General features: G+C 36.1%; 1 protein-coding gene across 4 annotated transcripts in view; it reads left to right on the top strand.

Moving 5' to 3' along the window:
• The window catches only part of LOC148341379 (uncharacterized), a 126444-nt gene that overhangs the window by 102019 nt on the left and 1249 nt on the right, over positions 1-23176 (top strand). For 2 of the 4 annotated variants that reach the window (XM_088288294.1, XM_088288297.1), the window contains 2 exons: positions 22593-22651; positions 22765-23158. The gene's annotated coding sequence lies outside the window, so the exon portion shown is untranslated. Of the gene's footprint in view, positions 1-22592; positions 22652-22736; positions 23159-23176 lie in introns of all 4 variants that reach the window. The other 2 variants (XM_088288296.1, XM_088288295.1) reach the window with 1 other exon arrangement.

Raw genomic sequence — 23176 nt, 5'->3', positions numbered from 1 at the left:
AACGACGATGTATAGTAAGGCGTTTTTTGCCTAAAAAAAAGACCATGTATAGTAAGGCGTTTTTTGCCTAAAAAAAAGACCATGTATAGTAGGGCGTTTTTTGCCTAAAAAAAAGACCATGTATAGTAAGGCGTTTTTTGCCTAAAAAAAAGACCATGTATAGTAAGGCGTTTTTTGCCTAAAAAAAAGACCATGTATAGTAAGGCGTTTTTTGCCTAAAAAAAAGACCATGTATAGTAAGGCGTTTTTTGCCAAAAAAAAAGACCATGTATAGTAAGGCGTTTTTTCCCCAAAAAAACGACCATGTATAGTAAGGCGTTTTTTCCCCAAAAAAACGACCATGTATAGTAAGGCGTTTTTTGCCAAAAAAAAAGACCATGTATAGTAAGGCGTTTTTTCCCCAAAAAAACGACCATGTATAGTAAGGCGTTTTTTCCCCAAAAAAACGACCATGTATAGTAAGGCGTTTTTTGCCTAAAAAAACGACCATGTATAGTAAGGCGTTTTTTACCTTAAAAAAACGACCATGTATATTGTATAGTAAGGCGTTTTTTGCCTAAAAAAAAGACCATGTATAGTAAGGCGTTTTTTGCCTAAAAAAAAGACCATGTATAGTAAGGCGTTTTTTGCCTAAAAAAAAGACCATGTATAGTAAGGCGTTTTTTCCCCAAAAAAACGACCATGTATAGTAAGGCGTTTTTTGCCTAAAAAAAAGACCATGTATAGTAAGGCGTTTTTTGCCTAAAAAAAAGACCATGTATAGTAAGGCGTTTTTTACCTTAAAAAAACGACCATGTAAAGTAAGGCATTTTTTGCCTAAAAAAACGACCATGTATAGTAAGGCGTTTTTTACCTTAAAAAAACGACCATGTATATTGTATAGTAAGGCGTTTTTTCCCCCAAAAAACGACGATGTATAGTAAGGCGTTTTTTGCCTAAAAAAAAGACCATGTATAGTAAGGCGTTTTTTGCCTAAAAAAAAGACCATGTATAGTAGGGCGTTTTTTGCCTAAAAAAAAGACCATGTATAGTAAGGCGTTTTTTGCCTAAAAAAAAGACCATGTATAGTAAGGCGTTTTTTGCCTAAAAAAAAGACCATGTATAGTAAGGCGTTTTTTGCCTAAAAAAAAGACCATGTATAGTAAGGCGTTTTTTGCCAAAAAAAAAGACCATGTATAGTAAGGCGTTTTTTCCCCAAAAAAACGACCATGTATAGTAAGGCGTTTTTTCCCCAAAAAAACGACCATGTATAGTAAGGCGTTTTTTGCCTAAAAAAACGACCATGTATAGTAAGGCGTTTTTTCCCCAAATAAACGACCATGTATAGTAAGGCGTTTTTTACCTTAAAAAAACGACCATGTATATTGTATAGTAAGGCGTTTTTTGCCTAAAAAAAAGACCATGTATAGTAAGGCGTTTTTTGCCTAAAAAAAAGACCATGTATAGTAAGGCGTTTTTTGCCTAAAAAAAAGACCATGTATAGTAAGGCGTTTTTTCCCCCAAAAAACGACCATGTATAGTAAGGCGTTTTTTGCCTAAAAAAAAGACCATGTATAGTAAGGCGTTTTTTACCTTAAAAAAACGACCATGTATATTGTATAGTAAGGCGTTTTTTGCCTAAAAAAAAGACCATGTATAGTAAGGCGTTTTTTGCCTAAAAAAAAGACCATGTATAGTAAGGCGTTTTTTTGCCTAAAAAAAGACCATGTATAGTAAGGCGTTTTTTGCCTAAAAAAACGACCATGTATAGTAAGGCGTTTTTTGCCTAAAAAAAAGACCATGTATAGTAAGGCGTTTTTTGCCTAAAAAAAAGACCATGTATAGTAAGGCGTTTTTTTTGCCTAAAAAAAAGACCATGTATAGTAAGGCGTTTTTTTGCCTAAAAAAAAGACCATGTATAGTAAGGCGTTTTTTGCCTAAAAAAAAGACCATGTATAGTAAGGCGTTTTTTGCCTAAAAAAAAGACCATGTATAGTAAGGCGTTTTTTCCCCAAAAAAACGACCATGTATAGTAAGGCGTTTTTTGCCTAAAAAAAAGACCATGTATAGTAAGGCGTTTTTTGCCTAAAAAAAAGACCATGTATAGTAAGGCGTTTTTTCCCCAAAAAAACGACCATGTATAGTAAGGCGTTTTTTGCCTAAAAAACAGACCATGTATAGTAAGGCGTTTTTTGCCTAAAAAAAAGACCATGTATAGTAAGGCGTTTTTTGCCTAAAAAAAAGACCATGTATAGTAAGGCGTTTTTTGCCTAAAAAAAAGACCATGTATAGTAAGGCGTTTTTTGCCTAAAAAAAAGACCATGTATAGTAAAGCGTTTTTTTGCCTAAAAAAAAGACCATGTATAGTAAGGCGTTTTTTGCCTAAAAAAACGACCATGTATAGTAAGGCGTTTTTTGCCTAAAAAAAAGACCATGTATAGTAAGGCGTTTTTTTGCCTAAAAAAAAGACCATGTATAGTAAGGCGTTTTTTTGCCTTAAAAAAAGACCATGTATAGTAAGGCGTTTTTGCCCCCAAAAAAACGACCATGTATAGTACGGCGTTTTTTGCCTAAAAAAACGACCATGTATAGAAGGCGTTTTTTCCCCAAATAAACGACCATGTATAGTAAGGCGTTTTTTACCTTAAAAAAACGACCATGTATAGTAAGGCGTTTTTTGCCTAAAAAAAAGACCATGTATAGTAAGGCATTTTTTGCCTAAAAAAACAACCATGTATAGTAAGGTGTTTTTTACCTTAAAAAAACGACCATGTATATTGTATAGTAAGGCGTTTTTTGCCTAAAAAAAAGACCATTTATAGTAAGGCGTTTTTTGCCTAAAAAAAAGACCATGTATAGTAAGGCGTTTTTTGCCTAAAAAAAAGACCATTTATTGTAAGGCGTTTTTTGCCTAAAAAAACGACCATGTATAGTAAGGCGTTTTTTGCCTAAAAAAAAGACCATGTATAGTAAGGCGTTTTTTGCCTAAAAAAAAGACCATGTATAGTAAGGCGTTTTTTGCCTAAAAAAAAGACCATGTATAGTAAGGCGTTTTTTGCCTAAAAAAAAGACCATGTATAGCAAGGCGTTTTTTGCCTAAAAAAAAGACCATGTATAGTAAGGCGTTTTTTGCCTAAAAAAAAGACCATGTATAGTAAGGCGTTTTTTGCCTAAAAAAAAGACCATGTATAGTAAGGCGTTTTTTGCCTAAAAAAACGACCATGTATAGTAAGGCGTTTTTTGCCTAAAAAAAAGACCATGTATAGTAAGGCGTTTTTTTGCCTAAAAAAAAGACCATGTATAGTAAGGCGTTTTTTTGCCTTAAAAAAAGACCATGTATAGTAAGGCGTTTTTGCCCCCAAAAAAACGACCATGTATAGTACGGCGTTTTTTGCCTAAAAAAACGACCATGTATAGAAGGCGTTTTTTCCCCAAATAAACGACCATGTATAGTAAGGCGTTTTTTACCTTAAAAAAACGACCATGTATAGTAAGGCGTTTTTTGCCTAAAAAAAAGACCATGTATAGTAAGGCATTTTTTGCCTAAAAAAACAACCATGTATAGTAAGGCGTTTTTTACCTTAAAAAAACGACCATGTATATTGTATAGTAAGGCGTTTTTTGCCTAAAAAAAAGACCATTTATAGTAAGGCGTTTTTTGCCTAAAAAAAAGACCATGTATAGTAAGGCGTTTTTTGCCTAAAAAAAAGACCATTTATTGTAAGGCGTTTTTTGCCTAAAAAAACGACCATGTATAGTAAGGCGTTTTTTGCCTAAAAAAAAGACCATGTATAGTAAGGCGTTTTTTGCCTAAAAAAAAGACCATGTATAGTAAGGCGTTTTTTGCCTAAAAAAAAGACCATGTATAGTAAGGCGTTTTTTGCCTAAAAAAAAGACCATGTATAGCAAGGCGTTTTTTGCCTAAAAAAAAGACCATGTATAGTAAGGCGTTTTTTGCCTAAAAAAAAGACCATGTATAGTAAGGCGTTTTTTGCCTAAAAAAAAGACCATGTATAGTAAGGCGTTTTTTCCCCAAAAAAACGACGATGTATAGTAAGGCGTTTTTTACCCAAAAAAACGACGATGTATAGTAAGGCGTTTTTTGCCTAAAAAAAAGACCATGTATAGTAAGGCGTTTTTTGCCTAAAAAAAAGACCATGTATAGTAAGGCGTTTTTTGCCTAAAAAAAAGACCATGTATAGTAAGGCGTTTTTTGCCTAAAAAAAAGACCATTTATTGTAAGGCGTTTTTTGCCTAAAAAAACGACCATGTATAGTAAGGCGTTTTTTGCCTAAAAAAAAGACAGTGTATAGTAAGGCGTTTTTTGCCTAAAAAAAAGACCATGTATAGTAAGGCGTTTTTTGCCTAAAAAAAAGACCATGTATAGTAAGGCGTTTTTTGCCTAAAAAAACGACCATGTATAGGAAGGCGTTTTTTGCCTAAAAAAAAGACCTTGTATAGTAAGGCGTTTTTTGCCTAAAAAAAAGACCATGTATAGTAAGGCGTTTTTGCCCCCCAAAAAAACGACCATGTAGTAAGGCGTTTTTTGCCTCAAAAACGACCATGTATAGTAAGGCGTTTTTTGCCTAAAAAAAGGACCATGTATAGTAAGGCGTTTTTTGCCTAAAAAAAAGACCATGTATAGTAAGGCGTTTTTTTGCCTAAAAAAAAGACCATGTATAGTAAGGCGTTTTTTTGCCTAAAAAAAAGACCATGTATAGTAAGGCGTTTTTGCCCCAAAAAAAACGACCATGTATAGTAAGGCGTTTTTTGCCTAAAAAAACGACCATGTATAGTAAGGCGTTTTTTCCCCAAATAAACGACCATGTATAGTAAGGCGTTTTTTACCTTAAAAAAACGACCATGTATAGTAAGGCGTTTTTTCCCCAAAAAAACGACCATGTATAGTAAGGCGTTTTTTGCCTAAAAAAAAGACCATGTATAGTAAGGCGTTTTTGCCCCCAAAAAAACGACCATGTATAGTAAGGCGTTTTTTGCCTAAAAAAAAGACCATGTATAGTAAGGCGTTTTTTCCCCAAAAAAACGACCATGTATAGTAAGGCGTTTTTTGCCTAAAAAAAAGACCATGTATAGTAAGGCGTTTTTTGCCTAAAAAAAAGACCATGTATAGTAAGGCGTTTTTTGCCTAAAAAAAAGACCATGTATAGTAAGGCGTTTTTTGCCTAAAAAAAAGACCATGTATAGTAAGGCGTTTTTTGCCTAAAAAAAAGACCATGTATAGTAAGGCGTTTTTTCCCCAAAAAAACGACCATGTATAGTAAGGCGTTTTTTACCCAAAAAAACGACGATGTATAGTAAGGCGTTTTTTGCCTAAAAAAAAGACCATGTATAGTAAGGCGTTTTTTGCCTAAAAAAAAGACCATGTATAGTAAGGCGTTTTTTGCCTAAAAAAAAGACAGTGTATAGTAAGGCGTTTTTTGCCTAAAAAAAAGACCATGTATAGTAAGGCGTTTTTTGCCTAAAAAAAAGACCATGTATAGTAAGGCGTTTTTTGCCTAAAAAAACGACCATGTATAGTAAGGCGTTTTTTGCCTAAAAAAAAGACCTTGTATAGTAAGGCGTTTTTTGCCTAAAAAAAAGACCATGTATAGTAAGGCGTTTTTGCCCCCAAAAAAAACGACCATGTAGTAAGGCGTTTTTTGCCTCAAAAACGACCATGTATAGTAAGGCGTTTTTTCCCCCAAAAAACGACCATGTATAGTAAGGCGTTTTTTGCCTAAAAAAAGGACCATGTATAGTAAGGCGTTTTTTGCCTAAAAAAAAGACCATGTATAGTAAGGCGTTTTTTTGCCTAAAAAAAAGACCATGTATAGTAAGGCGTTTTTTTGCCTAAAAAAAAGACCATGTATAGTAAGGCGTTTTTTGCCTAAAAAAATGACCATGTATAGTAAGGCGTTTTTTCCCCAAATAAACGACCATGTATAGTAAGGCGTTTTTTACCTTCAAAAAACGACCATGTATAGTAAGGCGTTTTTTCCCCCCAAAAAACGACCATGTATAGTAAGGCGTTTTTTGCCTAAAAAAAAGACCATGTATAGTAAGGCGTTTTTTGCCTAAAAAAAAGACCATGTATAGTAAGGCGTTTTTTACCTTAAAAAAACGACCATGTAAAGTAAGGCATTTTTTGCCTAAAAAAACGACCATGTATAGTAAGGCGTTTTTTACCTTAAAAAAACGACCATGTATATTGTATAGTAAGGCGTTTTTTCCCCCCAAAAACGACGATGTATAGTAAGGCGTTTTTTGCCTAAAAAAAAGACCATGTATAGTAAGGCGTTTTTTGCCTAAAAAAAAGACCATGTATAGTAGGGCGTTTTTTGCCTAAAAAAAAGACCATGTATAGTAAGGCGTTTTTTGCCTAAAAAAAAGACCATGTATAGTAAGGCGTTTTTTGCCTAAAAAAAAGACCATGTATAGTAAGGCGTTTTTTGCCTAAAAAAAAGACCATGTATAGTAAGGCGTTTTTTGCCAAAAAAAAAGACCATGTATAGTAAGGCGTTTTTTCCCCAAAAAAACGACCATGTATAGTAAGGCGTTTTTTCCCCAAAAAAACGACCATGTATAGTAAGGCGTTTTTTGCCTAAAAAAACGACCATGTATAGTAAGGCGTTTTTTCCCCAAATAAACGACCATGTATAGTAAGGCGTTTTTTACCTTAAAAAAACGACCATGTATATTGTATAGTAAGGCGTTTTTTGCCTAAAAAAAAGACCATGTATAGTAAGGCGTTTTTTGCCTAAAAAAAAGACCATGTATAGTAAGGCGTTTTTTGCCTAAAAAAAAGACCATGTATAGTAAGGCGTTTTTTCCCCAAAAAAACGACCATGTATAGTAAGGCGTTTTTTGCCTAAAAAAAGACCATGTATAGTAAGGCGTTTTTTACCTAAAAAAACGACCATGTATAGTAAGGCGTTTTTTCCCCAAATAAACGACCATGTATAGTAAGGCGTTTTTTACCTTAAAAAAACGACCATGTATATTGTATAGTAAGGCGTTTTTTGCCTAAAAAAAAGACCATGTATAGTAAGGCGTTTTTTGCCTAAAAAAAAGACCATGTATAGTAAGGCGTTTTTTGCCTAAAAAAAAGACCATGTATAGTAAGGCGTTTTTTCCCCAAAAAAACGACCATGTAAAGTAAGGCATTTTTTGCCTAAAAAAAGACCATGTATAGTAAGGCGTTTTTTACCTTAAAAAAACGACCATGTATATTGTATAGTAAGGCGTTTTTTGCCTAAAAAAAAGACCATGTATAGTAAGGCGTTTTTTGCCTAAAAAAAAGACCATGTATAGTAAGGCGTTTTTTTGCCTAAAAAAAAGACCATGTATAGTAAGGCGTTTTTTGCCTGAAAAAACGACCATGTATAGTAAGGCGTTTTTTGCCTAAAAAAACGACCATGTATAGTAAGGCGTTTTTTGCCTAAAAAAAAGACCATGTATAGTAAGGCGTTTTTTTTGCCTAAAAAAAAGACCATGTATAGTAAGGCGTTTTTTTGCCTAAAAAAAAGACCATGTATAGTAAGGCGTTTTTGCCCCCAAAAAAACGACCATGTATAGTAAGGCGTTTTTTGCCTAAATAAACGACCATGTATAGTAAGGCGTTTTTTACCTTAAAAAAACGACCATGTATAGTAAGGCGTTTTTTCCCCCAAAAAACGACCATGTATAGTAAGTCGTTTTTTGCCTAAAAAAAAGACCATGTATAGTAAGGCATTTTTTGCCTAAAAAAACGACCATGTATAGTAAGGCGTTTTTTACCTTAAAAAAACGATCATGTATATTGTATAGTAAGGCGTTTTTTGCCTAAAAAAAAGACCATGTATAGTAAGGCGTTTTTTGCCTAAAAAAACGACCATGTATAGTAAGGCGTTTTTTACCTTAAAAAAACGACCATGTATAGTAAGGCATTTTTTGCCTAAAAAAACGACCATGTATAGTAAGGCGTTTTTTCCCCAAAAAAACGACCATGTATAGTAAGGCGTTTTTTGCCTAAAAAAACGACCATGTATAGTAAGGCGTTTTTTGCCTAAAAAAAAGACCATGTATAGTAAGGCGTTTTTTGCCTAAAAAAACGACCATGTATAGTAAGGCGTTTTTTGCCTAAAAAAAAGACCATGTATAGTAAGGCGTTTTTTGCCTAAAAAAAAGACCATGTATAGTAAGGCGTTTTTTGCCTAAAAAAACGACCATGTATAGTAAGGCGTTTTTTGCCTAAAAAAAAGACCATGTATAGTAAGGCGTTTTTTGCCTAAAAAAAAGACCATGTATAGTAAGGCGTTTTTTGCCTAAAAAAACGACCATGTATAGTAAGGCGTTTTTTACCTTAAAAAAACGACCATGTAAAGTAAGGCATTTTTTGCCTAAAAAAACGACCATGTATAGTAAGGCGTTTTTTACCTTAAAAAAACGACCATGTATAGTAAGGCGTTTTTTGCCTAAAAAAAAGACCATGTATAGTAAGGCGTTTTTTGCCTAAAAAAAAGACCATGTATAGTAAGGCGTTTTTTGCCTAAAAAAACGACCATGTAAAGTAAGGCGTTTTTTGCCGAAAAAAAAACGACCATGTATAGTAAGGCTTTTTTTGTGAAGAAAAACGACCATGTATAGTAAGGCGTTTTTTGCCTAAAAAAACGACCATGTATAGTAAGGCGTTTTTTGCCTTAAAAAAACGACCATGTATAGTAAGGCGTTTTTTCCCCAAAAAAACGACCATGTATAGTAAGGCGTTTTTTGCCTAAAAAAAGACCATGTATAGTAAGGCGTTTTTTGCCTAAAAAAACGACCATGTATAGTAAGGCGTTTTTTACCTTAAAAAAACGACCATGTATAGTAAGGCATTTTTTGCCTAAAAAAACGACCATGTATAGTAAGGCGTTTTTTACCTTAAAAAAACGACCATGTAAAAGTAAGGCATTTTTTGCCTAAAAAAACGACCATGTATAGTAAGGCGTTTTTTACCTTAAAAAAACGACCATGTATAGTAAGGCGTTTTTTGCCTAAAAAAAAGACCATGTATAGTAAGGCGTTTTTTGCCTAAAAAAAAGACCATGTATAGTAAGGCGTTTTTTGCCTAAAAAAACGACCATGTAAATAAAGTAAGGCGTTTTTTGCCGAAAAAAAAACGACCATGTATAGTAAGGCTTTTTTTGTGAAGAAAAACGACCATGTATAGTAAGGCGTTTTTTGCCTAATAAAACGACCATGTATAGTAAGGCGTTTTTTGCCTTAAAAAAACGACCATGTATAGTAAGGCGTTTTTTCCCCAAAAAAACGACCATGTATAGTAAGGCGTTTTTTGCCTAAAAAAAAGACCATGTATAGTAAGGCGTTTTTTGCCTAAAAAAACGACCATGTATAGTAAGGCGTTTTTTACCTTAAAAAAACGACCATGTATAGTAAGGCGTTTTTTCCCCCAAAAAACGACCATGTATAGTAAGGCATTTTTTGCCTAAAAAAACGACCATGTATAGTAAGGCGTTTTTTGCCTAAAAAAACGACCATGTATAGTAAGGCGTTTTTTGCCTAAAAAAAAGACCATGTATAGTAAGGCGTTTTTTGCCTAAAAAAAAGACCATGTATAGTAAGGCGTTTTTTGCCTAAAAAAACGACCATGTAGTAAGGCGTTTTTTTGTCGAAAAAAACGACCATGTATAGGAAGGCGTTTTTTGTGAAAAAAAAACGACCATGTATAGTAAGGCGTTTTTTGTTAAAAAAACGACCATGTATATATAGTAAGGCGTTTTTTGTGAAAAAAACGACCATGTATAGTAAGGCGTTTTTTGTGAAAAAAAACGACCATGTATAGTAAGGTGTTTTTTTGTGAAAAAAAAACGACCATTTCTAGTAAGGCGTTTTTTGTGAAAAAAAACGACCATGTATAGTAAGGCATTTTTTGTCAAAAAAAACGACCATGTATAGTAAGGCGTTTTTTGTGAAAAAAAACGACCATGTATAGTAAGGCGTTTTTTGTCGAAAAAAACGACCATGTATAGTAAGGCGTTTTTTGCCTAAAAAACGACCTTGTACAGTAAGGCGTTTTTTGTGGGAAAAAAACGACCATGTATAGTAAGGCGTTTTTTGTGAAAAAAAACGACCATGTATAGTAAGGCATTTTTTGTCGAAAAAAACGACCATGTATAGTAGGGCGTTTTTTGTTAAAAAAACGACCATGTATTGTAAGGCGTTTTTTGTCGAAAAAAACGACCATGTATAGTAAGGCGTTTTTTGCCTAAAAAAACGACCTTGTACAGTAAGGCGTTTTTTGTGGAAAAAAAACGACCATGTATAGTAAGGCGTTTTTTGTGGGAAAAAAACGACCATGTATAGTAAGGCGTTTTTTGTGAAAAAAAACGACCATGTATAGTATGGCATTTTTTGCCTAAAAAAACAACCTTGTACAGTAAGGCGTTTTTTGTGGGAAAAAAACGACCATGTATAGTAAGGCGTTTTTTGTGGGAAAAAAACGACCATGTATAGTAAGGCGTTTTTTGTGAAAAAAAACGACCATGTATAGTAAGGCATTTTTTGCCTAAAAAAACGACCATGTATAGTAAGGCGTTTTTTGCCTAAAAAAAAACAACCATGTATAGTAAGGCGTTTTTTGCCTAAAAAAACGACCTTGTACAGTAAGGCGTTTTTTGTGGGAAAAAAACGACCATGTAAAGTAAGGCATTTTTTGCCTAAAAAAAACGACCATGTATAGTAAGGCGTTTTTTACCTTAAAAAAACGACCATGTATAGTAAGGCGTTTTTTGCCTAAAAAAAGACCATGTATAGTAAGGCGTTTTTTGCCTAAAAAAACGACCATGTATAGTAAGGCGTTTTTTGCCTAAAAAAAAGACCATGTATAGTAAGGCGTTTTTTGCCTAAAAAAAGACCATGTATAGTAAGGCGTTTTTTGCCTAAAAAAAAGACCATGTATAGTAAGGCGTTTTTTGCCTAAAAAAAGACCATGTATAGTAAGGCGTTTTTTGCCTAAAAAAACGACCATGTATAGTAAGGCGTTTTTTGTTAAAAAAAACGACCATGTATAGTAAGGCGTTTTTTGTGAAAAAAACGACCATGTATAGTAAGGCGTTTTTTGTTGAAAAAAACGACCATGTAGTAAGGCGTTTTTTTGTCGAAAAAAACGACCATGTATAGTAAGGCGTTTTTTGTTAAAAAAACGACCATGTATAGTAAGGCGTTTTTTGTGAAAAAAAACGACCATGTATAGTAAGGCGTTTTTTGTGAAAAAAAACGACCATGTATAGTAAGGCGTTTTTTGTTAAAAAAAACGACCATGTATAGTAAGGCGTTTTTTGTCGAAAAAAACGACCATGTATAGTAAGGCGTTTTTTGCCTAAAAAAACGACCTTGTACAGTAAGGCGTTTTTTGTGGGAAAAAAACGACCATGTATAGTAAGGCGTTTTTTGTGAAAAAAAACGACCATGTATAGTAAGGCATTTTTTGTCGAAAAAAACGACCATGTATAGTAGGGCGTTTTTTGTTAAAAAAACGACCATGTATAGTAAGGCGTTTTTTGTTAAAAAAACGACCATGTATAGTAAGGCGTTTTTTGTTGAAAAAAACGACCATGTATAGTAAGGCATTTTTTGTGAAAAAAAACGACCATGTACAGTAAGGCGTTTTTTGTTAAAAAAAACGACCATGTATAGTAAGGCGTTTTTTGTCGAAAAAAACGACCATGTATAGTAAGGCGATTTTTGCCTAAAAAAACGACCATGTATAGTAAGGCGTTTTTTGCCTAAAAAACGACCATGTATAGTAAGGCGTTTTTTGTCGAAAAAAACGACCATGTATAGTAAGGCGTTTTTTCCCCCAAAAAACGACCATGTATAGTAAGGCGTTTTTTGCCTAAAAAAAAGACCATGTATAGTAAGGCGTTTTTTGCCTAAAAAAACGACCATGTATAGTAAGGCGTTTTTTGCCTAAAAAAAAGACCATGTATAGTAAGGCGTTTTTTGCCTAAAAAAAAGACCATGTATAGTAAGGCGTTTTTTGCCTAAAAAAAGACCATGTATAGTAAGGCGTTTTTTGCCTAAAAAAAAGACCATGTATAGTAAGGCGTTTTTTGCCTAAAAAAAAGACCATGTATAGTAAGGCGTTTTTTGCCTAAAAAAACTACCATGTATAGTAAGGCGTTTTTTGTTAAAAAAAACGACCATGTATAGTAAGGCGTTTTTTGTTAAAAAAACGACCATGTATAGTAAGGCGTTTTTTGTTGAAAAAAACGACCATGTATAGTAAGGCGTTTTTTGTTGAAAAAAACGACCATGTATAGTAAGGCGTTTTTTGTTAAAAAAACGACCATGTATAGTAAGGCGTTTTTTGTTAAAAAAAACGACCATGTATAGTAAGGCGTTTTTTGTCGAAAAAAAACGACCATGTATAGTAAGGCGTTTTTTCCCCCAAAAAACGACCATGTATAGTAAGGCGTTTTTTGCCTAAAAAAAAGACCATGTATAGTAAGGCGTTTTTTGCCTAAAAAAACGACCATGTATAGTAAGGCGTTTTTTGCCTAAAAAAAAGACCATGTATAGTAAGGCGTTTTTTGCCTAAAAAAAAGACCATGTATAGTAAGGCGTTTTTTGCCTAAAAAAAGACCATGTATAGTAAGGCGTTTTTTGCCTAAAAAAAAGACCATGTATAGTAAGGCGTTTTTTGCCTAAAAAAAAGACCATGTATAGTAAGGCGTTTTTTGCCTAAAAAAACGACCATGTATAGTAAGGCGTTTTTTGTTAAAAAAAACGACCATGTATAGTAAGGCGTTTTTTGTTAAAAAAACGACCATGTATAGTAAGGCGTTTTTTGTTGAAAAAAACGACCATGTATAGTAAGGCGTTTTTTGTTGAAAAAAACGACCATGTATAGTAAGGCGTTTTTTGTTAAAAAAACGACCATGTATAGTAAGGCGTTTTTTGTTAAAAAAAACGACCATGTATAGTAAGGCGTTTTTTGTCGAAAAAAAACGACCATGTATAGTAAGGCGTTTTTTGCCTAAAAAAACGACCTTGTACAGTAAGGCGTTTTTTGTGAAAAAAAACGACCATGTATAGTAGGGCGTTTTTTGTTAAAAAAACGACCATGTATAGTAAGGCGTTTTTTGCCTAAAAAAAAGACCATGTATAGTAAGGCGTTTTTTGCCTAAAAAAACGACCATGTATAGTAAGGCGTTTTTTGCCTAAAAAAAAGACCATGTATAGTAAGGCGTTTTTTGCCTAAAAAAAAGACCATGTATAGTAAGGCGTTTTTTGCCTAAAAAAAGACCATGTATAGTAAGGCGTTTTTTGCCTAAAAAAAAGACCATGTATAGTAAGGCGTTTTTTGCCTAAAAAAAAGACCATGTATAGTAAGGCGTTTTTTGCCTAAAAAAACGACCATGTATAGTAAGGCGTTTTTTGTTAAAAAAAACGACCATGTATAGTAAGGCGTTTTTTGTTAAAAAAACGACCATGTATAGTAAGGCGTTTTTTGTTGAAAAAAACGACCATGTATAGTAAGGCGTTTTTTGTTGAAAAAAACGACCATGTATAGTAAGGCGTTTTTTGTTAAAAAAACGACCATGTATAGTAAGGCGTTTTTTGTTAAAAAAAACGACCATGTATAGTAAGGCGTTTTTTGTCGAAAAAAAACGACCATGTATAGTAAGGCGTTTTTTGCCTAAAAAAACGACCTTGTACAGTAAGGCGTTTTTTGTTAAAAAAAACGACCATGTATAGTAGGGCGTTTTTTGTTAAAAAAACGACCATGTATAGTAAGGCATTTTTTGTGAAAAAAAACGACCATGTATAGTAGGGCGTTTTTTGTGGGAAAAAAACGACCATGTATAGTAAGGCGTTTTTTGTGAAAAAAAACGACCATGTATAGTAAGGCATTTTTTGTCGAAAAAAACGACCATGTATAGTAAGGCATTTTTTGTGAAAAAAAACGACCATGTATAGTAAGGCATTTTTTGTCAAAAAAAAACGACCATGTATAGTAAGGCGTTTTTTGTCAAAAAAAACGACCATGTATAGTAAGGCGTTTTTTGTCGAAAAAAACGACCATGTATAGTAAGGCGTTTTTTGCCTAAAAAAACAACCTTGTACAGTAAGGCGTTTTTTGTGGGAAAAAAACGACCATGTATATAGTAAGGCGTTTTTTGTGGAAAAAAAACTGACCATGTATAGTAAGGCGTTTTTTGTGGGAAAAAAACGACCATGTATAGTAAGGCGTTTTTTGTGAAAAAAAAACGACCATGTATAGTAGGGCGTTTTTTGTTAAAAAAAACGACCATGTATAGTAAGGCGTTTTTTGTCGAAAAAAACGACCATGTATAGTAAGGCGTTTTTTGCCTAAAAAAACGACCTTGTACAGTAAGGCGTTTTTTGTGGGAAAAAAACGACCATGTATATAGTAAGGCGTTTTTTGTGAAAAAAAAAACGACCATGTATAGTAAGGCGTTTTTTGTGGGAAAAAAACGACCATGTATAGTAAGGCGTTTTTTGTGAAAAAAAAACGACCATGTATAGTAGGGCGTTTTTTGTTAAAAAAACGACCATGTATAGTAAGGCGTTTTTTGCCTAAAAAAAAACGACCATGTATAGTAAGGCGTTTTTTGCCTAAAAAAAAACGACCATGTATAGTAAGGCGTTTTTTCCCCAAAAAAACGACCATGTATAGTAAGGCGTTTTTTCCCCAAAAAAACGACCATGTATAGTAAGGCGTTTTTTGTCGAAAAAAACGACCATGTAGTCAGGCGTTTTTTGTCGAAAAAAACGACCATGTATAGTAAGGCGTTTTTTGCCTAAAGAAAAACTACCATTTATAGTAAGGCGTTTTTTGCCTAAAAAAAAACGACCATGTATATAGTAAGGCATTTTTTTGTCGAAAAATACGACCATGTTTAGTATGGCGTTTTTTGTGACAAAAACGACCATGTATAGTAAGGCGTTTTTTTGCCTAAAAAAAACGACCATGTATAGTAAGGCATTTTTTGCCTAAAAAAACGACCTTGTACAGTAAGGCGTTTTTTGTGGGAAAAAAACGACCATGTATAGTAAGGCGTTTTTTGTGAAAAAAAAACGACCATGTATAGTAAGGCGTTTTTTGTGGGAAAAAAACGACCATGTATAGTAAGGCGTTTTTTGTGAAAAAAAACGACCATGTATAGTAAGGCATTTTTTGTCGAAAAAAACGACCATGTATAGTAAGGCATTTTTTGTGAAAAAAAACGACCATGTATAGTAAGGCATTTTTTGTCAAAAAAAAACGACCATGTATAGTAAGGCGTTTTTTGTTAAAAAAAACGACCATGTATAGTAAGGCGTTTTTTGTCGAAAAAAACGACCATGTATAGTAAGGCGTTTTTTGCCTAAAAAAACGACCTTGTACAGTAAGGCGTTTTTTGTGGGAAAAAAACGACCATGTATATAGTAAGGCGTTTTTTGTGAAAAAAAACCCACCATGTATAGTAAGGCGTTTTTTGTGGGAAAAAAACGACCATGTATAGTAAGGCGTTTTTTGTGAAAAAAAAACGACCATGTATAGTAGGGCGTTTTTTGTTAAAAAAAACGACCATGTATAGTAAGGCGTTTTTTGTCGAAAAAAACGACCATGTATAGTAAGGCGTTTTTTGCCTAAAAAAACGACCTTGTACAGTAAGGCGTTTTTTGTGGGAAAAAAACGACCATGTATAGTAAGGCGTTTTTTGTGAAAAAAAACGACCATGTATAGTAAGGCATTTTTTGTCGAAAAAAACGACCATGTATAGTAGGGCGTTTTTTGTTAAAAAAACGACCATGTATAGTAAGGCGTTTTTTGTGAAAAAAAACGACCATTTATAGTAAGGCGTTTTTTGCCTAAAGAAAAACTACCATTTATAGTAAGGCGTTTTTTGCCTAAAAAAAAACGACCATGTATATAGTAAGGCATTTTTTTGTCGAAAAATACGACCATGTTTAGTATGGCGTTTTTTGTGACAAAAACGACCATGTATAGTAAGGCGTTTTTTTGCCTAAAAAAAACGACCATGTATAGTAAGGCATTTTTTGCCTAAAAAAACGACCTTGTACAGTAAGGCGTTTTTTGTGGGAAAAAAACGACCATGTATAGTAAGGCGTTTTTTGTGAAAAAAAAACGACCATGTATAGTAAGGCGTTTTTTGTGGGAAAAAAACGACCATGTATAGTAAGGCGTTTTTTGTGAAAAAAAACGACCATGTATAGTAAGGCATTTTTTGTCGAAAAAAACGACCATGTATAGTAAGGCATTTTTTGTGAAAAAAAACGACCATGTATAGTAAGGCATTTTTTGTCAAAAAAAAACGACCATGTATAGTAAGGCGTTTTTTGTTAAAAAAAACGACCATGTATAGTAAGGCGTTTTTTGTCGAAAAAAACGACCATGTATAGTAAGGCGTTTTTTGCCTAAAAAAACGACCTTGTACAGTAAGGCGTTTTTTGTGGGAAAAAAACGACCATGTATATAGTAAGGCGTTTTTTGTGAAAAAAAACCCACCATGTATAGTAAGGCGTTTTTTGTGGGAAAAAAACGACCATGTATAGTAAGGCGTTTTTTGTGAAAAAAAACGACCATGTATAGTAAGGCATTTTTTGTCAAAAAAAAACGACCATGTATAGTAAGGCGTTTTTTGTTAAAAAAAACGACCATGTATAGTAAGGCGTTTTTTGTCGAAAAAAACGACCATGTATAGTAAGGCGTTTTTTGCCTAAAAAAACGACCTTGTACAGTAAGGCGTTTTTTGTGGGAAAAAAACGACCATGTATATAGTAAGGCGTTTTTTGTGAAAAAAAACCCACCATGTATAGTAAGGCGTTTTTTGTGGGAAAAAAACGACCATGTATAGTAAGGCGTTTTTTGTGAAAAAAAAACGACCATGTATAGTAGGGCGTTTTTTGTTAAAAAAAACGACCATGTATAGTAAGGCGTTTTTTGTCGAAAAAAACGACCATGTATAGTAAGGCGTTTTTTGCCTAAAAAAACGACCTTGTACAGTAAGGCGTTTTTTGTGGGAAAAAAACGACCATGTATATAGTAAGGCGTTTTTTGTGAAAAAAAAACGACCATGTATAGTAAGGCGTGTTTTGTGGGAAAAAAAACGACCATGTATAGTAAGGCGTTTTTTGTGAAAAAAAAACGACCATGTATAGTAAGGCGTTTTTTGTGAAAAAAAAACGACCATGTATAGTAAGGCGTTTTTTGTGAAAAAAAACGACCATTTATAGTAAGGCGTTTTTTTGCCTAAAAAAAAACGACCATGTATAGTAAGGCGTTTTTTCCCCAAAAAAACGACCATGTATAGTAAGGCGTTTTTTCCCCAAAAAAACGACCATGTATAGTAAGGCGTTTTTTGTCGAAAAAAACGACCATGTAGTCAGGCGTTTTTTGTCGAAAAAAACGACCATGTATAGTAAGGCGTTTTTTGTGAAAAAAAACGACCATTTATAGTAAGGCGTTTTTTGCCTAAAAAAAAACTACCATTTATAGTAAGGCGTTTTTTGCCTAAAAAAAAACGACCATGTATAGTAAGGCATTTTTTGTCGAAAAATACGACCATGTATAGTAAGGCGTTTTTTGTGAAAAAAAAACGACCATGTATAGTAGGGCGTTTTTTGTTAAAAAAAACGACCATGTATAGTAAGGCGTTTTTTGTCGAAAAAAACGACCATGTATAGTAAGGCGTTTTTTGCCTAAAAAAACGACCTTGTACAGTAAGGCGTTTTTTGTGGGAAAAAAACGACCATGTATATAGTAAGGCGTTTTTTGTGAAAAAAAAACGACCATGTATAGTAAGGCGTTTTTTGTGAAAAAAAAACGACCATGTATAGTAGGGCGTTTTTTGTTAAAAAAACGACCATGTATAGTAAGGCGTTTTTTGTGAAAAAAAACGACCATTTATAGTAAGGCGTTTTTTTGCCTAAAAAAAAACGACCATGTATAGTAAGGCGTTTTTTCCCCAAAAAAACGACCATGTATAGTAAGGCGTTTTTTCCCCAAAAAAACGACCATGTATAGTAAGGCGTTTTTTGTCGAAAAAAACGACCATGTAGTCAGGCGTTTTTTGTCGAAAAAAACGACCATGTATAGTAAGGCGTTTTTTGTGAAAAAAAACGACCATTTATAGTAAGGCGTTTTTTGCCTAAAAAAAAACGACCATGTATAGTAAGGCATTTTTTTGTCGAAAAATACGACCATGTTTAGTATGGCGTTTTTTGTGACAAAAACGACCATGTATAGTAAGGCGTTTTTTTGCCTAAAAAAAACGACCATGTATAGTCAGGCGTTTTTTGCATTTCCACATGCTGGCGAGTTCAACCGGCCTAATTCCTCCCGTTTCGTCCCATCTCCTTTTCCGGCTCTTCAATTATGTATAGCATCCCCCAATCTCCCCCCACCTCTTCCGCCGCCCTTGACACCTCACCTGCATCACCTCCTCCTCTCGAGTGTCCGCATGAATATTTATCCCAAAGGTCTTTTGTGGAAAGCGCAAGTCGACTGCCGATAGATTGCGGCTTTATCGAGGAGTGAGCGGCCATCTGTTAGCGACATTAGCGTGTCGTATTTATTGTTTGGTTGGGCGAGTTGGGAAACTGCTGGTGTGTATTTTAACTGCGGGCTAGCGGAACAGCATGTTGCCTTATTTATTCATAAATTGACAGTGTGCCAAGAGGGCGCCCTATTTATTTATTTTTTTCATCTTGCTTGACTTGATTTCTTAATGTGAGCATATGGAAGGCACTATTTCCAATATTCAAAGCAAAAAATAAAAAAATAATAATTAAAAATTTTATTTCATATTTATCTATTATTTAATCTTTAATTATTTGCATCGGGAGTTTAATTAAGATGAGGTCAAACGCGATGTTGCGGACATGACTAGCTTAAATCTGCTCAGTTAAAGCAACAGAACAGCATCAACGTTTTGGTGAGTTGATCTTTCCAAGTGGCCTCGAATCAAGTCCGGTGGAGAATCCGAAATGTTTACAATTTTAGCTAAACGTGAAATTGATCGGCCACCTGTTCCGACTCGTGCTTGAAACTCAACCGGCAAATTCTAATTGAGTCATTCTTCCCGTCTGTCGAACCCGAATCGGTCAAGTCGGCATTGGGTTCAAGCTCCTCATGCGACACTCCAAAGGTGCGGCAGCTCTTTTATATGTTATACAACTATTAAAGCGCGGAACGTTTGAATTATTTACCGACTTTTATGCGATGCTCTGGGGCGGCGGAGGTCTTTTATATCAGCGTTGTTGTATTTATTTATTTTTTTTTCCTTGCGCAGCACATCTCGCCTCGTACTGTCGCCCATATACTCGATTAGTCTTAATCTACATTGTTTGGTCGGAGGGCTCGCCGGCAGGAAGTGGTCGGAGTTCAGCGGTTGTTCGAGGATGGCGTGTCGTCGGGACAAGCAGAAGGAAATCGAGAATGACGCAAACGCTTGACTGATTAATTGATGTCGGGACAATGGTCGGTCTGTCTGGGATGTTTTTGTTTTTTTCAGAGGACCGGAGCGGACAAGGTGGAAACGTAACCGACTTTGATCTTTGTTTTTCCATTGAGGTCGTCTTTATTTCAAACGAGTGGTCATAAAAGCGGCTACGGATGCGTGAGGGGCGGCGGAGAAATGAGAGCAAAATGTATTCAACCTGATCTGTAATCATGTCCTCATTTGCATATTCCCCCAATTATGCCCCCCCCCCCCTCACCCGGACGCCGTTTGTTTTATTGCATCGGAGCGACGACAAATTTAACTCTTCCTCGTTGGAAACTGGAACGTGATCAAGTTTAATCTCTCCAGGTAGTTGAAGAAGCATTAAATGTGTAAATTCGAGTCATACAAAAAAAAAAAAAAATGTCGGGTAAGCAGTTAAGCATGAAATCTTGACTCTTAAATATAAAAAATTATAGTCTGACTGAAATGTCCTTTAAACAACTTGAATATCCTTCAAAAAAAGAAAAAAAAATCACTAAAGGCGTTTGCTGCAGAGTTGCAAAATGAAACCCTGCGACCCGAGTCAAAAGTGAATAAAACATCAGCGGTGTGAAAGCGTGACAGAAAAAAAAAGAAAAAGTTGGACTGGCTTTTGTGTGGCTTTTCTTGATCTCCCGGCCGTGAAATATTTCCACTTTCTAAAGCCGCCTCGAAGTTCAATTATGAAGTCGGGAAGAAGCGCTTTGACAAATTTGTCCTTGAAAGTATTTATCCACGATGTCGCTTCCTTTTTTTTTTTTTTTTTTTTCTCCCCTCTTCGACGCCATGCACGATTCAGTCGAGTCCTCAATGTGCCATTGATTGTCCGCCCAGATTTTTTCTTTTCATGCCTGAGGACAAAGCACGGCTCTTTAAGTGAAAGTTTCAACCTGAAGACGGGTTTGTCCTCGTGGTCAATCAATAAACTTTGAGCCAAATGTCAACGTCGGTGAGCAGGACAGCGGCGGGCGCGCGAGATCGGGCCGCATTGATTCCTCGCGACGTTCCGCTTTTCTTTCTTTGCGCGCTGAAGTCTCGACGAAAAGGGCATTCCGATTCTTTTACCTTTCCGCGAGACAACTTTGGGGAGTTCTCTTGCGTTTCCTCTCTCCGACTTCCCGGCGTTATCCTCTGTCCTCCGACTGAGGATTTATCGATCGCTTCGCCGGATCAGAGCGGCGCTTACGAGCGGCGGCGTGTTGGCTTTGATCGAACATTAAGGCGCTAATCTTTTCACGTGTTCCGCCGCGTGCTTCGGGACGCGCTCTATCCCCTCCCTTTCGTCTTCGGAGCTTTGTAGCACATAAACGCTGATTTATTTATTTATTTTTTTTCAAGGCACGTTTCCAACCGAAATTCGCTTAACAGTTTCCCGCCACGTCATTTAATGAACTCATTTGAAAACGACGGTCGGCCTTCACGCCTGCTCACGTGTTTCTTGGCAAAGGTGAGCAGGACGGAGTTCTCAATGAGGTCGTTGCCGCCGCTACTGACGCGCGACAGCTTTCATCAGCGCCCTGCCGATGTTTTACACGAGTCGAGGCGCACGCACGGCTGACGATCGTTTAGCGGCGCTTCATTGACGACATCTCAAGTTGTTTTTATTCAAACCATAAGTCTGGGGGCGGGGCTTCGAGCTTGAATGGCAATTTCGATTGAATGGTGGGATGACGTGACTTGCGTGCGTCGCCGCTGCTTTAATGTTCATCATGTTGGTGTGTTGAGATTTTTCTCACGTGTACCCGCAAACAATCAGAACGCGCGACGCACTTGTGCTGTGACGCACGGAGCGAGACAAAAATAGTTGCGCTCAGTAAATGGACTCCATTGCGCAAACCGAGTTATTATGTTATGGCCTTTGCGGACACGTGCGAGGTCGTCACCCGCTTTGATGAATAATGTCGGCAAGCACGACAAGGTATGTAACAAAAATAATTCAAGTGATCTAATTTGCGTGGCTGGCTTTTGCAATCTTCTCCACTGGACCGTCTCCATTTGGTGGTCGAGTTTTGTCGTCACGCCGTAAAATCTCTCAAACATGAAATGAGTGTCGGCTGCGAAAGGGTCAAGGGGGGGGGGGGGGGGGGCACTGAGTTGACTCCAGTCTCATTATCGCAGGACTTGTTTTTTTTTCTCCCCACTCTTTCCATCCGGTGACATTAAAGACTCCCCAAAGTCAAGAGGGAAATTCAATTAAAGTGGATTTAATTGAGCAATTAAGTAAGATGACAGCAGGGCCGGCGCTAATTGGATGATTGCAGATGATGTTTATTTATTTTTTCCATACGTGAGCCGTTGCTTTCGCTCCTTTGCAGAGACGGCCGCTTGAAGCTATTTTGCGTGTCCGTCTCGCGTCCTTACATTTAAAACGCTACTCGACGTGTTTTTTTTTTTTTTCTTCTTCTTTTAAACGCTTTTATAACTCAATTTAAACGACATCATGTATGGTAAGAGCATGTTTGCGTATTTACTTGCATTGGGCACGTACCAGAACTAATTTTGAATATTTTTAATGACATGTACGGCGTTCTGTGAAATATTGGCTGAGGGGCATTTTATTTTATTTTTTTTAATCTGATGGTCCCGCACCGGCTCCTTGGGCGGGCCAGCGGGCAGATGTGAGCTGGAAGCAATCCGGCGTTTTCTAGTTAAAAGGGCAGCCTGCGCATAATGCTGGCGCGTGGCACTCCGATCGGGGTCTATAATCTCTGGCGCGGCATCATGGCCAGGTCACAGTCCACTCTGCGGAAGGAGAGCCGAGCCGACAGGTCTGACACCGTCGGGCCAGACGGGCACAAGGACAAATGACATATTGCGGCGCAGCTTTAGCATTTTTTGACTCGGGCCACTCAACTTTCATGTATGACGTGTTTATAGATGTCAATTTTAGGCTTGGGACTTCAACGCAATTAAGAATTAGTGCATTAAGAAAAATGCATTTTAAGCTACCGGTAGGTGCTCAATTCTGATTGGCTAATCATGTGGCTTATGATTAATGGGAGGCAGATGAGTGAATATCAGTCTTCTTTATTACAAAATGGGGATTGGTAACAAAAATAAGTGCTCCACCCCCCAAAAAAAAAAAACTGTACCGATTACTGTTGTCTTGTTTTCCAGCTCGCCAACTTGAAGGTGTTCATTCAGCTCAGCCCGGCGAAGACGCAAGCGGTGATCAGGTGGGAAAATGCACGCAATGGCGTCAACATTAAGATGGTTAAAAAAAAAATTGCGTGGCGTCACTTTTAGTACTCATCTGTGAAGGCTCGATGCATCTTGACTTGATTGACAGCTGCCTGAGGAATGGGATCCATCCAGCCATCCATCATCTGTAGCGCTTCTCCTCACAAGGGTCGCAGAAGTGCCGGAGCCGACGAATAGGAGCGTATGAAACAAAATGGCCGTTTACCTCATTTTTGCTGGGAACACGAATCTGCTCTCACAACCCTCAACAAGGTACTTGTCCTCTGATTTACTTAAAATTATTTTTTTTGTCCACCAGGCGGCGCTAAAGTGTCTTTCAGATGTGATGGAGTGCAAATAGGAACGCGACACTCTTGAAGCGGATCTTCATCGAGGTCTGACTTGATGCGTTGCAAAGAAGACTTTGGCGAATTTTGCGTTTGACCGTTTGTTGTTGCGGGTGGTGTAACCATGGCGTCAAGATCGGCGTCCGGACTGATGAGGTAAGCTCCAAACAATTT

Source organism: Idiotropiscis lumnitzeri, chromosome 2, assembly GCF_059441095.1.
Source record: "Idiotropiscis lumnitzeri isolate Australia: NSW breed Sydney's pygmy pipehorse chromosome 2, RoL_Ilum_1.0, whole genome shotgun sequence".
Lineage (NCBI taxonomy): Eukaryota > Metazoa > Chordata > Actinopteri > Syngnathiformes > Syngnathidae > Idiotropiscis > Idiotropiscis lumnitzeri.
Note: the sequence above shows the minus strand (reverse complement) of the source record. Positions and strands in the feature narration are given on the sequence as shown.